We start from the raw sequence: 15,661 nt of genomic DNA, 5'->3' as shown, positions 1-15,661 counted from the left end.
GATTCCACTCGAGTTGCCCTAGTGTATAGTTACATCAGTCAGAAAAGCATAACTCATCTACCACGGAGACTGCAGGTCAAGCAAAAATCTTTAAGTACCCCATAGCCACCATCTGGTGCATGTCTTTACCTCCTGGGGTTAAAGACAAAGAAACCAGCTGGGATTTGATCAAAATGAAAGGCCCAAAGTAGTAAAGAGAAAACAGGAAGGAATCCAGGATTGTTATCAGTACCTAAAATAGTGTCCACCAGTAGGATATCTAATGTGATTTTTGTGGGTGGAGAAAAGGTAGTGAGTCTTCTATCAGAATGGACACAAGCAAATAAGGAACAGTAGCAGCAGCTGCAGTCAGTCTAGCTCTCCTCAGGCTTCCTCTCCCAGAGTCAGCCGGCTAGAACCAGCCTGGCAACAACAGTCTTCACAGTTAAACCCTGATCTAGCCTTTCTCCACCCACGTCCCTCCTCCTTTCCCTCCACTCCATTTCTGCACAGTAAGCTGAGCGCCTCTAACTATGCTAAGAAAATGCAATGCCAACACAAAGGAGGATGGGGTGGGAAGAGCCAGGAAAGACGGTACATTGGCTGAATCACAGAAGGAAAAAGTGTAAAGGAAAAAGACTTAGAAAGAGCACGGTATAGGTTTTTTTTGTCCCCTTCCTTTAGTTGTATCTGCCCACTGTCTCTTTTACTATACTACACAAGAGTACACAGAATGTTTAATGCAGATTCCTTAGCCTTCACCTTTGACTTTCTGAATCTGCCAGAGGATCTGCATTTTTTTTTTGGGGGGGGGGGGCGCCAAACACAAAGCTTATAGAATCAGCCAATAGCCTGCAAGCTTACCACGTAATTCTTAGACACAGTAAAGTTTGAGAATAGTGTCTTAAAGAAACAAGCCATCTGTAAAATATTCTTAATTTAAAGCACTCGGCATTTATAAACTCAATGGAAGCCCCAAGCAACCTTGTAATGTTGAGTAAATATTGTTAGTCTCTTCTAACAGAAGAAAAAATTGAGGCAATGAGGTAACATCATTGGTGCCAATTTCCCAGTCTCCGGATTCTCTATCCACTGGAGTTTATTAAAAGTATCTCAATCTAGGCTTCCCTGGTGGCTCAGTGTGTAAAGAGTCTGCCTGCCAATGCACGAGACATGGGTTCGATTCCTGGGCAGGGAAGATCCCACATGCCACAGAGCAACTAAGCCCCTGAGCCACAACTATTGAGCCCATGCTTTAGAGCCCAGGAACCAGAACTACTGAAGCCCGTGCACCCTAGAACCCATGCTCTACAACAAGAGAAGCCACTGCCATGAGAAGCCCACATACTGCAACTGGAGAGTAGTCCCCGCTCTTTGCAACTAGAGAAAAGCCCAAACAGCAATAAAGACCCAGTAATAAATAATAAAAGTAAAATTTTATTAGTAGTATCTCAGTCTAGGAAGAATGGAGGAAGAGAGAATGGACTAAGCAAATGTGGAAAGGTAACAGCATGTTCTCTTTAAAGAAATAATAGGGGGAAAAAGAAATAGGGGAGAACCCTCCACTCAGGGCAGAGAGTCACCTGATTGAATTTGGTGACATTTCAACCATAGAAATGATATCTAACCACACATGAGCTGTTGGATCTGCCATGAATGTCACCAGTAGCACCTTGAATGATTAACAAATATTTACAGATTGAATGGATGAAAGAATGAATGAGTTCTGGGATCATTCTAATGACCTGGCACCATCTTGATTGCTCTGGTCCTGTTGCTGCATTTTTCACATTTAAAAAATTAGACTAGGGCTTCCCTGGTGGCTCAGTGGTAAAGAATCTGCCTGCCAATGCAGGAGATGCGGGTTCGATCCCTATCTTAGAAGATCCCACGTAGCATGGGGCAACTAAGCATGTGTACCACAACTACTAAGCCTGTGCTCTAGAGCTGGGAGCCACAACGGCTGAAGCCCTAGAGCACTCAGCAACAAAAGAAGCCACCAAAATGAGAAGCCAACGCACTGCAACTGGAGAGTAGCACCCACTCTCTGCAATCAGAGAAAAGCCTGAGCAGCAACGAAGACCTAGTACACCCACTAAGTAAATAAATAAATAAAATTATAAAAAGTTGTACTGGGGAGCTCCATTCATTAGTCTGAGTTCATGTAATTTTCTTCTATGCAAAGAAACAGAACAATATCTATTTCTTCATTTTGTTTTTAAATCATTCTTGCTCTCTTGGGTTTCAAACCTGTAGTGATCATTAAGCTAGATTTATTTAATCTTCCTTACTTTTCTCTTAGGTTAAATAGAAAACTCTACCTGACTCGCCCAAACTCAGTTTGGGATTCATCCTGGCAGCATGAGGAAACACTGAAAAGAAAGAAAGAAAAAAGGAAAAAGAAATTTTATGTCGAGTGACAGTGCAATTACTAGGCAAATCTCTAATATAAAAGTTCCAAACCTTCCTGCTAGTTTTCCAAAAGTTTTCTGGACAATTAGGACAGACAAGCTAGGCCAAGATTATTGTTGTTGTTTAATTGGTCAGTCATGTCCAACTCTTTACGACCCCATGGACTGTAGCCCTCCAGGCTCCTCTGTCCATGGGGTTTCCCAAGCAAGAATACTGGAGTGGGTTGCCATTTCCTTTTCTAGGAAATCTTCCGGACCCAGGGATCAAAACTGTGTCTCCTGCATTGGTGGCGGATTCTTAACCACTGAACCATCTGAGGAACAGAGAGTTTGAATAACTTGTTCAAACTCACACAGCTATTACTAGCTAGCAAGTGGCAAAGCCATGATTTGAATTCAAGCATCAAAGTACATACTCTGAACCAACTTCTTATAAACCCTCAATGACTGCACAGTTGATTTCGTCAGCAGTTTCCTCCTACTACTTAGTATGTAAAGTAGTATTAGGATAGCAATGCCTGATATTTTGACATGTCTCTAACATAACATACAATTGATAAATAACGGTGTGTGTGTGTATTAGAATTTGTCACAAAGAATCTAGGAATCCATCAAACATATAAAGATTCAACCAAAAAACTATTACTGTTACTGTCTGAATATGTATAGATTCTACTGTGATCAACAAAGTACCAATTCATTTGTCATAGATGGATTTGCTAAAGTCACAGATTTTTTATCATTAAGCTTCTCAAACTTCAGTTGCTGAACAGAAAAACTACTATTTTGTGGGAAATTGTGAAATGCTTTGAGGTTCAAAGGGACCCACTAATAGGTTGGGGCAAAAAAGGATTTAGCAGAAACTCAGGATTTACTAGACAAATCAGGGTTCATGCCTGACAGAGAGGGCAGAAAGTAGGTCAGTGTCCCTGGCAGTCAGAGCTGGTAGAGAGTAATGTCACCCGAGAAATGGCAGGGGGTGGGGGGGGTTGGGGGTGGGGAATGGAATTTAAGGTGGAGAAGTGGAGAGACCCTTTGAGGTGGGGAACTGTGGGGGCTGGAGGGGAGGAATTTACAGAGGCCGGCTTAAAGCCTGCCTTTCACCAGATAATGGCAGAAACAGCTGAATCTCTGCTTCCTCCTCCTTTTCCCCCAGGCTGCTTTCTCCCAGGCCTTATTCCCTACCTCGGATCAACATCAGACCCCCTCTGCTGGAGACAAAGACACCAGAGAAGGGAATGAGGGAAAAGACAAGCCTGAAAAGGAATAATTTCCATAAAGGAGAGAGTGGTGAGGAGAGAAGTGAAGAGAATTTTAATCAAATCCAGGGAAACATGATGAGAAACAAGAAGGAGCAAGGCAGATGAAAAGAAAGGGAGAAGATGGCTGAATAAAATAAAAGACATATTAATGAATGGAGGACAAGTAGTACCGGAAATACAGTTATAATAATCTCTAATGTTTTAAAAATGAAGCAAGCAAAGAGCTGAGGAAGACATCGTAATGACTGCAATTTGAAGCCATCCAAAATATGTAGTGTTTTTGCAACAAAGCAAAACAAATAGGGTCCCAATTAAGACTTCCCTCCCCAGCCCACCTCCAAGTTCAAAGTTATGCTATTTATCCACGGAGATCTAGAAGTTCTCACTCCAGGTGTAGGTAGTCCCTGTCAAATTGTTAATAATCATAGTAATAACAATAACTACTTCTGGAATGCAGAGACTGTATTTCAACACCCCTGTTTTTGAAATATCATGGACTTCATGAACTATTTCAATCACTAAACAATTATAAAGAATTAAAATGAAACAAATTCCTGATCAAAACTGAATGTCCTTGGTTTGAGCCTATCCAGGGATGCCCCTCCCCCCCAAAAAAACCCCAAACTGGACATCTTTCCATTACAGCCAATAGCTCTCTGATCTAACAACAGCACCAAAAAAAAAAAAAAAAAAAGCCCCTATCTCTCATGTAAGAACTGATAATGTTCGTTTCTGGATAACTGTTAAGTTTTAAACTATCCCCTGGTGTAACCAAAATATATGTGTAATGTACCTGCCAAGATGAATTGTGTCTAGAAAGAAATAAGGGAGGAAAAACTAGGAAATAATCTCATCAAGGTACCAGAGGAACTAAAGATATATATATATATATATAGTTCCTACATCGGGAAGAATGTTGCTTTTCTTTCTCGCTTCCTTACAAATTTCTTCCAAGTAAGGAATTTTTCGTGCTTATATTCTGTTTCTCATTCATTTCTCCTTTCTCCAATTTTTTTTTCTTTCCCTTGTTGCAACAAGCTTCTCTATTTCCACCTCAAGTTGCCCCCATATTTCCTTCTGACTTTGTTGCACCTTGGCTTAGTCAGCCAGACTTCCACTCCACTCTGAGAGCTGGAATCTGAAACAGCGCATTTGGCAAAAAGTCAGTCACACATACCACACAACCACAAACAAGCACTCTGACTGCAAAATCCTTTCAACGGTACATTCCTGTTTCTTGCAGTCAGCAGTTCACATAGACCCGCGATCTGAAATAAGCAACGCATACATTCACATGCATTCTGCATGCACATGGCCTCCGCAGTCAGCTCACAAAGACACAGTATCTGCAGAAAGGTCTTGCAGGCAGCATACACAGGGAGCGCATTCCCCGCCCCCTTCCATGGCTCTTCCTGACTGGCTCTTTCTCCCAGCCACCTCCGCCCCTCCCGCTGCCTGGCAGTGACTCCCCTCCTTTTCCGGCAGTTAAGTAACTGCGGTACCATCCATCACTCCCCCAGCAGATCCTCGGGCGAAGCGATTGTTTCTTGACGCTCTCTTTTCCCCAGACTGGGAACTTGCTCTTGCAAAAGGACTGTCAGAACAGAAACTTCTGGAACACAATACTGTGGCCTGGTCCCTAGTGTACTAACTTGTTTGCACAGTTTAATTTTGCCGTGGGAGGCTTGGAGAGAAGGAAAAAGGAGAAAGGAAACAGAAGGGAAGGAAGGAGAGAAAGCCGCGGGAGGCATTTCCATGAAGACAACTTGAACAAAAGCAGAGAAACAAGAGTTAGGAGGGGACAGCAGAGGAGAGACCAAACCGAAGTGTGAAAATAAACGGAGAAACTAAGAAAAAAGAAGTATAAAGGTTTATTGAAATTTTTGTTACCCACTGAGTAACTGAGGTGATTCTAGAAGGAGGTCAGAAGATTCAGTAGGTGAATCAGAGATAAAACAATCTCCTGATGAGATTGTATCGTTTGCAATTTCTGAAAAAGACGAAACAGACAACAGTCACAACAGGAACACAAACTACTCATTTGAAAGATGCTTGGAAAGAAAGTACATTTGAATTTCAGTTAAACTAACAGATGATCTATCCCAAATAGTGCAGTTTTTGAGATATACTAAAATTATTAGTGCAGGTCAAATTTATTTAACCATCGTGCATTTTTTCTGGCAGTCACACTTTCAGAGGATTCTGACTCAGGCTCTCAGGTTTAAGAAATACTGGTATGAAGAAGTCTGAAGTCCTCGCTTTTAGGAACACCTCCACCTGGAGGTGTTCTTACCCCATTTGCAGTTTGTAATCCCCACGCCAGTCACGCCAGTCACGCCAGTCACGCCAGTCACACCAAACTGAAACTCAAGAGTTTTCATTGTGATGTACATTGGATTATTTTGATGTACTAAGGCTTGACAACCACTCTTCCTCACAATTCTTTCATGGAGCCCTCCCTAAATCTGCATGTGTTAATTAAATTAGGGGGCCATTAGGGTGAAAGGCCACCAAGTAGAATATAAGTAAGGTCTTACATTTTGACCAACATAATACATCCCACCAATAATTTTCTTGCTTCTCCCTTTCCCCTATAAAAATCTCCCCAACTCCCATTGAAGCTGCTCAATTAGAATTGATTTTTGTTCATGTATACTCGTAAAATACTCAGATTTAAAAAATCTGAGTCATGGCACATGACTGTAGCTTGCCTTGGTGTCTTTGTTTTTAGGCTTCCCTGGTGGCTCAGACAGTAAAGACTCCACTTATAATGCAGGAGACGGAGGTCTGATCCTTGGATTGGGAAGATCCCCTGGAGAAGGGAATGATAACCCTCTCCATTACTGTTGCCTGGAAAATTCCATGGACAGAGGAGCCTGGAGGGCTACAGTCCATGGGGTCTCAAAGAGTTGTACACAACTGAGCAACTAACATTTTCACATACTCTTAATATGCCTCAGTTGGTCTCTTAGCTTTCTGTTGTCAGCTGAGGGAACAGAAGGAGCTCCTGAGTGGCCTCCTAGAGAAATGAGAAACCATGTAGAAGTACTCACTTAGCCCCTTTAAGGCACAGCTTCTTTGGAGGATGTAGCTGAAACCCTCTTGGATCCTTGCTTATGAGCTGTCAGACTTTATCTGAGCATTTCATCTTTCCAGATTGGGTCCAGAAACCAGCCAAACTGGGTCCAACTTAAAACCAGACTGGATTGGGGATGGGATTGGATCTGACCTAAACTGAACTGGGTCCAGGTGAATAAATTTTAAGACTGAACAAGTATATTAATCTCACCAAAGATAATCTTGAATTGCAGTGGCCAGAGTGGGGGATCTTTTAACTTTTAGATCCAGTCAAGAGATACCCTAGACAACGAGGACTCCCAGCCTCTCTCAAGAGTAGAAGGAAAATTATTTATCCTCCTCTACAGTTTCTCTGCTTCCCAGGTGGCTCAGTGGTAAAGAGTTCGCCTGCCAATGCAGGAAATGCAGGAGATGCAGGATCAGTCCCTGGGCAGGGAAGATCCCCTGGAGGAGGAAATGGCAACCCAATCCAGTATTCTTACCTGAATAATCCCATGGACAGAAGAGCCTGGTGGGCTACAGTCCTTGGTGTCGCAAAAGAATCAGGCACGACTTAGCAACTAAACAACAAGTTTCTCTGCCTGCCTGGGGCACTCAGGTTTTCGGTTCTTAGGGACATATGCAGGCATTTCAGCCCCAAAATATAGCTGGACAGAAACATGGGCTGTTTGTGGCTAGGGTCCTACTTACTGTTGCTGGATCTTTGGGTTATTTTTCGAAGTGGCTCCAGATCTAAGAAGGTATTATCTTTAGCATCCTCTTTGGAAACACCTCTTGGATCCCTGGGATTGTTCCAAACTACCAGGAAAATTTACTGTTTGTCCCAGCTGAAACCTGACAAAATATTTGAGGGAGGGGAGGAGAAGATCTACATTTTTTTAAAAGTAGGCCTGTGGTCAAAAGTTGGCCTAATTGGAAGTAGCTTTAAAAGTCCTTTTTTTTTTTTTTTTTAAAGGCATTTTCTCCTAAGCTAAAATGAAACTATGTACCCAAAGGGAAAGAAAAACATGCTGAGGTCATTGTGGAAGCATTTTCGAAAACATTCCAGAGACCCACAGCTCTAAATCTAGAACACAGGAATCTAGATTTCCATCTTAATTCATGTATTTGGGTGGGTGGATCAGCCTCTTGATTTCATTCAGCCCTATTCTTTGAGGATTAAAAACAACCATACTTGCCCTTCTAAGTAAGTCCTTATAAGAACAGAAATTCGCCTCTGGAAGGAATTCAAAGCCCAGAGTAAAGACTCAGTCCACTCTGTGGAGTCAGTCAAGCCCCTTGGGAAAAACAGGCCTGCTAACCTGTTTACAGGATTCTTGGCAGCCTTTGCAGGTAAAGGAAGGTCACTTCCTGCCAGGCCCTCAAATCTGGCAATTATCCCTAAATCTATAACTCAGGTCATAGTTGCACAACAAAAGTCCTGACGCTTTCTTGCTAGGATGGTCTTGGATAATAGAATTGCTTGACGTTACTTGTCAGCTTAACAAGGAGGAAACTGTGCCACGGCAGAATGCCTCCTGTCACAGTTGGATCAACACCACTACACTCTGGTATTGTGCTAAATACACAAGATTAATGAATAAGCCACTTGCCTTTGGTGGGTTGATGACCCTTCAGGTACATTCCCTGATTTATTTGATAACAACTGGTTTGGTTCATAGGAAGTTCTGATTAGGAATATACCTCTCACTCTTGGTATTATCCTCCTTATAGTCTGTGAAAAACTGACTCATTTGAAAAGACCCTAATCCTGGGAAAGATTGAAGGCAGGAGGAGAAGGGGACGACAAAGGATGAGATGGTTGAATGGCATCACCGACTCAATGGACATGAGTTTGAGTCAACTCTGGGAGTTGGTGATGGACAGGGAGACCTGGCGTGCTGCAGTCAGTGGGGTTGAGTCAGAAAGACACGACTGAGCGACTGAACTGAATTGAATAATAACCATGATTGGTTCCTTGGTGCACTGTGTTCTCTCACAGGTCTTAAATGCACATTCATAGCCATCAGCTGCGTGTCAAATGGTCTCATTGTGCTTGCATAACAGAAACAAGATAAATAACCAAAAAAAAAATTTTTTTTTTCCTTTTTGGCCGGGCCATGCAGCTAGTAGTTCCCCCAACCAGGGATTGAACCCCAGTCTTTGGCAGTGAGAGCACAGAGTCCTAATCACTGGAGTGCCAGGGAACTCCCCCCAAACAAATTCTTCTGTGAACCTGACATCTTAATCAGTATCACAATGAGACAAAAGCAACTTAATTCTGATGGTGACTGAGAAGTTCTGCTAATACCAAATTTTTGGTGAATCTCCCATGTACAAGAGGATGGTCAGAAGGGAGAAATCATTAATTAATTAAGCAGGGAGCCATTAGACTGTGGAGGCTCTAATTCCAAGGTGGCTGTATATAAGCAAACCAAAATCTAAGCCTGTAAATGCCTCAAGGTTATGAAACTGAAACCTAAGCGTAGTTGCTGTTCAATGGCTAAGTTGTGTCAGACTCTTTGCAACCCCATGGACTGCTGCAGCACACCAGGCTTCCCCGTCCTTCACCATCTCCCGGAATTTGTTCAGACTTACGTCTATTGAGTCATTGATGCCATCCAACCATCTTATCCTCCTCTGTTGCCCCTTCTCCTCCTGCCTTCAATCTTTCCCAGCATCAAGGTCTGTTCCAATGAGTCAGGTCTACCCATCAGGTGGCCAAAGTTTTGGAACTTCAGCTTCAGCATCAATATTCAAGGTTGACTTTCTTTAGGATTTGATCTCCTTGCTGACCAAGGGCATCAGTTCTTCAGCACTCAGCCTTCTTTATGGTCAAACTCTCACGTCTGTACAGGACTATAGAAAAACCATAGCTTTGACTATACAGACCTTTGTTGGCAAAGTGACATCTCTGCTTTTAATACACTATCTAGGTTTGTCATAGCTTTTCTTCCAAGGAGTAAGCCAACCACAAACAGCCATACAGGCCTTAAGTTATAGCCAAGCAATAATTCTCTTGCTTTGCTTCTGCCTTTTTTCTACAAAAGTCTCACTCCAAGAAACTTTTTTTTTTTTTTCCTACATACCAAATATGTGGGTCTGGCTCTCTGACACTTCCCAATTTCCAAACACTAGCTGGGTATCCTACAATTCAGTTAGACTGTAAAATTACGTAACCGGAGTTAGCGTTGGATCTCTCAAGTCTGGGGCTTAGTGCCACAAGACTGCTTCCATTTCTGCTGCCAGTTACAAGTCTTGCCTCCTGTACTTCTGAACACCGGGCTATAAATCAGTGTTCTCACAATCTTTTCCTCAAGTTCAATAATTTTGTTAAATGACTCACGGAACTCAAGAAAGTATTTTACTTTTTCAGTATTACCCATTCATTGTAAAGGCTAGAAACAGGAGCAGCCAAAGGGACGGGGCGTGTTGGGCAAGGTATAAGGGAGGAATATGCAGAGCTCTTGTGCCATCCTTGGGCACTGTACCGTGTCAGCACTGGGATGTATTCCCCACAAAATACACTCTCCAAACCCCTTCCATCAGGTAATTTTTATGGAGCTCCCTTACATGGGGGAGGATTAAATCATAGTCCATCAACAATAATTCACGCCTCTTTGGAGATGGGGAGATGGCTGAAAATTCCAACCTTCTCATCACATGGGTAATTACCCCAGCAATGAACATTCATCCCATGATGATCCTAGAGTCCCCAGCACCAGTCATCTCATTAGCTTAGAATAGACAAGTAACTTCTGATATTCCCAGGGTTTTATGTGCTGTGTACTAGGAGGGAGGGAGACGAGGGCAGCAGAGACCCAATAAAATAAACTACTTTGGAGATGCAAGAGAAGAGGGTTCCATCCTTGGGTGGGGAGGATCCCCTGGAGGAAGAAGTGGCAACCACTCCAGTATTCTTGCCTGGAAAATTCCCATGGACAGAGGAGCCTGGTGGGCTACAGTCCATGGGGTCATAAACAGTCAGACACGACAGAGTGACTGAACACACAGGTATAAACCTAAATACAAAAATGATCAAAGGAAACCATAAACTCTGAAAAAAGAGATCAAAGAAAAACTAAATGAGTCGCTATCTCATGTTCATGGATAGGAAGACTTCAATATTGTCAGGATGTTAGTTCTTTCCAGTTGATCTATAGACTCAATATGATCCCAATCAAAATTCCAGCAAGTTATTTTCTGAATGTCCACAGATTGACCCAGACCAAGAACAGATAACAAAATGGAGGACTGAAACTAACTGACCTCACGATTTACTATTGAGATCCTTTGAACTATAACTTGCTTAATAAATGATAACCCGTAACCTGCCTTCATTGACCAAGCTTGCTTTAATTGTTCTTGCAGATTGCATATGCTCAAAACTTCACGTAGCTTAGATGAAACATCACAAGACTTCTTTAACAGCCCTTATAAATTACACCTCTGATGTATGCATGCTACACTACAATTGCTTAAATTGTTTTTCAGAAACAGGGAGCTAGTCTTGTCCAGGTCAAACCAACCACTGGCCCTGATAACCTTTGACATCAGGGGGTCAAAACTCCCACCCTGGGATCATGCTGCTGCTGCCGTTTTCTGAACAAGCATCCCATGAGAAGCACGAAAATCAGATACACCTGCACAGAACACTGATTACTTCATCTTTACCTTGAATCCCGTCTCTTTCCCCTTAGGAAGCCCCACTTCAGGCCACCTTGCTTCTTTGTCTCATAAACATCCCAAGCTCTTCACCTTTGGGGAGGTGGATTTGAGCTTGGTGCTCCTTGCTTGGCTGCCTCATGAATATACCCTTTCTCTGCTGCACACCTCTGTGTCTCAGCATTTGTCTTTCTGTGCATCAAACAGTATAAAGCTACAGTAATTAAGGCAGTGTGGTATTGGCAACAAAAGATCAAAGATACATCATAGAGTCTAGAAATAGGCCCACATAAATAACAATCAGGTGATCTAGAACAAAGGATAAAAGGCAACACAATGGAGCAAAGACAGTCTTTTTAAGAAATGGTCCTGTGACTTCCCCGGGTGGTTTAGAATCAGTGGTTTAGATTCAGTGGTTTAGAATCTGCCTGCCAATGCAGGGAACACGGGTTCAATCCCTGGTCTGGGAAGATTCCACACGCTGCAGGGCAACTAAGCCCGTGTGCCACAACTACTGAGCAGAAGCGCTACTGAAGCCTGCAAGCTCAAAAGCCTGTGCTCTGCAACAAGAGAAGCCACCACAACGAGAAGCCCTTGTACCACAAATAGACAGAAGCCCCCACTCGCCACAACTGGAGAAAAAGCCCTCGAAAAGCAAAGACCCAGCACAACCAAAAATAAATAAAATAATAAAAATTTTTTTAAATGGTACTGGAACAACTGGACGTCCACATGCCCTCCCCTCACCCCACAAAAAGAATCTAGACACAGACCTTATGCTCTTCTCTAAAAAATTTAGCTCAAAATGTGTCATAGACCTAATATAAAATGAAAAGCTATAAAATTTCTGGAAGATAACATAGATAAATGACCTTGGGTATGGTGGTGACTTTTTTAGATACAAAGTCACTGTCATTAATAAGCTGAAACATCATTAAAATTCCAAATTTCTGCTCAGCAAAACATGGTCTCAAGAGTATGAGAAGACAAGCCACAGACTGGCAGAAAATATGTGCAAAATACATACCAGATAAAGAATAGTTATCCAAAAGATACAAATAACTCTTAAAAATCAACAATAAGAAAAATAAACAGGGACTTCTCTAGTGGTCCAGTGGTTAAGAATCCACTTTCCAAAGCAGGGATTTGGGTTCAGTCCAGGGTTCAGTCCAGGGTTCAGATTCGGTCCCTGGTTGGGGAACTAAGATCCCACCTGCCATGGAGCAACTCAGCCGGAGAGGTCCAACTACTGAGCCCAAGTCCTCGAGAGCCCACCTGCCACAACTAAGACCCGATGCAGCCAAATAAATACGTAAATATTAAAAGAAAACAACTGATTTTAAAATGGGCAAAAGACCTGAAACACGTACCTCACCAATAAAAATATAAGATGCCAACTAAGCAAATGAAACAAACGCTCCATATCCTATGTCATTAGAGAAATGAGAATTAAAAAACAATCGGATATCACTACACGCCTATTAGAATGGCTGGATCCAAAATACTGATAACGTGAAACAAGGGCAAGGATGTCGAGCAACAGGAACTCCCATTCACTGCTGAGGATCCAAAATGGTACCACTAATTTGGAAGACAGATTAGTTTCTTATAAAACTAAATATACCCTTACCATATGATCTAGTCTCAAGCTCCTTGGTATTTATCCAAAGGAAAAACGTATGCAAAAAATTGCACATGTATGCTTATTGCAGCTTCATAATGCCCAAACAGAAACAATCAAGTAGGTGAATGCACAGTTTAACTGTTATTCCACACTAAAAAGAAATAAATTACCAAGCATGAAAAGGCATGGACTGAACTTAAATGCATTATGATCAAGTAAGAGAGGCAATCTGAAAAAAAAAAAAAAAACACATACCATATGATTCCAACTATCTGTATTCTGGAAAAAAAAAAAAAAACCTAACAGGCAGCAGAAAGATCAGTTGTTGTCGGGGCTCAGAGGAGAGGGGGTCATGAAAAGGCAGAGCAGAGAGTACTTTGAAGGCAGTAAAACTACTCTGTACGATACTATAATGGTGGATGCATGTCAGTACACATTTGTCAAAACCCACATAATGGACAGCATTCCAAATTAGAGTGAACCCTAATTTACTCTTGTAACAGTGGACTTCCCTGGTCTGACAGTGGGGAAGGATGTGAGTATGTAGGGCAAGGAGTATATGGAAATTCTCTGTACTTTCCACTCAGTTTTGCTCTGAACATAAAAACTGCTCTGGACACAAAAAAAGTCTATTCAAAATGGGGAGGGGGAATAATGGGCTTAGGATGAGGCATAATTCTCCAACTATCCTAGAATTACCTGGGGTAGAATTAGCTGGATTGGTGGTGATTATGCTTTTCAAACATGTCACTTAGGAAAGTCTAAGTTTCTGTCTTTAAATAATTTTAGTTTGGTTATTTTTGTTTTTTATTTTGTACTGTGCTGGGTCCTTGTTGCTGACGCAGGCTTTCTCTAGTTGCGGTGTCTGGACTTCTTATTGCAACGGCTTCTCTTACAATGCACAGGCTCAGTAGTTGTGGTGCAAGGGCTTAGTGACTTTGCAGCAGGTGGGATCTTCCCAGATCAGGAATCGAACTTGTGTCTCCTGTGTTGGCAGGCAGATTTTTTACCACTGAAGCCACTAGGGAAGCCCCTAAGTTTCAGTCTTATTTACACCCCATAGTTAACCTTTCTGCCATTTTAAGAAGCCAGTGATACTGGAAAAAAAAAAATGTATTGTGTCTTCCTATGTCTGGGAATAAAGTTAAGTTCGCTTCTCTTTCCCACTAGATTATTTGAATGGAGGACTTGGGACTGATTCATCGTTAATTACCAGTAGGTAGTGAAGTGCCTGGCACTGAGAAGGCAGCCAGAATATAAATGAAGTACAGTTCTGAGTCATTAGGAATCTTTCATCCTGTCGGGCACAGCCCAAGAGTTGTGCTACATGAACTATGTCAGTTGGATTAGTAAATGAGGTGTAGGAAAATTCAGCCAAACGTCAGAGCAGGTCCAGAGAAGTGATTTGTCGCCCTCTTGTGTTCAGTCTTAGGAAATACAGTTTCTCCCCTACACTGCTGCTGTTGCTGCTAAGCCGTTTCAGTCGTGTCCGACTCTGTGCGACCCCACAGACGGCAGCCCACCAGGCTCCCCCATCCCTGGGATTCTCCAGGCAAGAACGCTGGAGTGGGTTGCCATTTCCTTCTCCACTAAGCATCCGTATTCTGAGGCACAAATAGGAGTCCCTGGCTTGGTTTTGGGCATGCAACAGTGAGCAAAACATCTGCCCACAATAAGCCCACATTGTGGTGGAGACACTCAGGAAAACAATTTAAAGCTGAGCTGAAAAGGATGAGTAGAAATTAGCCAGATGAACATAAGGGTTATGTTAAATTGGTATATTAAGGATTTTGGTGGAGGTGGTACAAATGCAACGGAGTATGTACAGCGGCTTAGAAGCAACAAGAGAACTTGGAGCTTTTGCAGTAACTGTTAGTCAGTCAGTGTGGTCGGAAAGCAATATGCAAAATGGGTTGGGGTGGTTGGATTGGAGCACTGGTGGTGAGAGATGGAACTAAGAGGTTCTATCTGTGTCCTAAGGATAATGATACGCCTCTAAGATTTTTAAGTCAGGATGACCTAAGTTGAGTAATGCTATAAAAATTACTCATAGTGCTCTGTATTACCAATTAAGGTGAGGAAATTGGGAGATGAGTTGAGACTGTTAGAGTAATGACTTGGACTGAACTGGGGTGGTGATGGAAATAAGAGAGAAAACGGATGTATGTGTATGTGTGTGAGTGTGTGTGTGCGTGTGTTGGGATTCAGGGTGAGGGACAAATTCAGGGATGACTCACATGCTTCATCTGGGTGATGGTGGCAGATTTCTAGAATGAGAGGGGCACCAACCAATGCAGAGAATGACTCAATTTTCCATATGCAAAAATAAGGCAATTTACTTTACATTTATTCACATGTCTTTCTTGGGCACCGTCCCGTATTATAGAGGGTGGAAAACTAAAAACTACATACCCTAGACTCTCTTATAGCTAGAGTTTAAATGTGGTTTACGTTCCAGCAACCGAGAAGACTTGAATTGAAAGCCACATAAGTGAAGAGAGAGGCAAGGAGGGAAGATGCATTTTGCTAGTGTGGATTCTAGCAGAGCCTGTGTGCTTCTGTAGACTGAGTGGTGACATCTCAGCATGCAAGGTGGCCTCCAGAAGATGGGTACTGGTCTCTTGGAGGTTACTGCTAGGAGTCTGTTCTTTAGCTTCCCCATC

This window comes from Bos mutus, chromosome 5, assembly GCF_027580195.1.
Source record: "Bos mutus isolate GX-2022 chromosome 5, NWIPB_WYAK_1.1, whole genome shotgun sequence".
Taxonomy (NCBI): domain Eukaryota; kingdom Metazoa; phylum Chordata; class Mammalia; order Artiodactyla; family Bovidae; genus Bos; species Bos mutus.
This window is presented reverse-complemented; position numbering follows the sequence as displayed.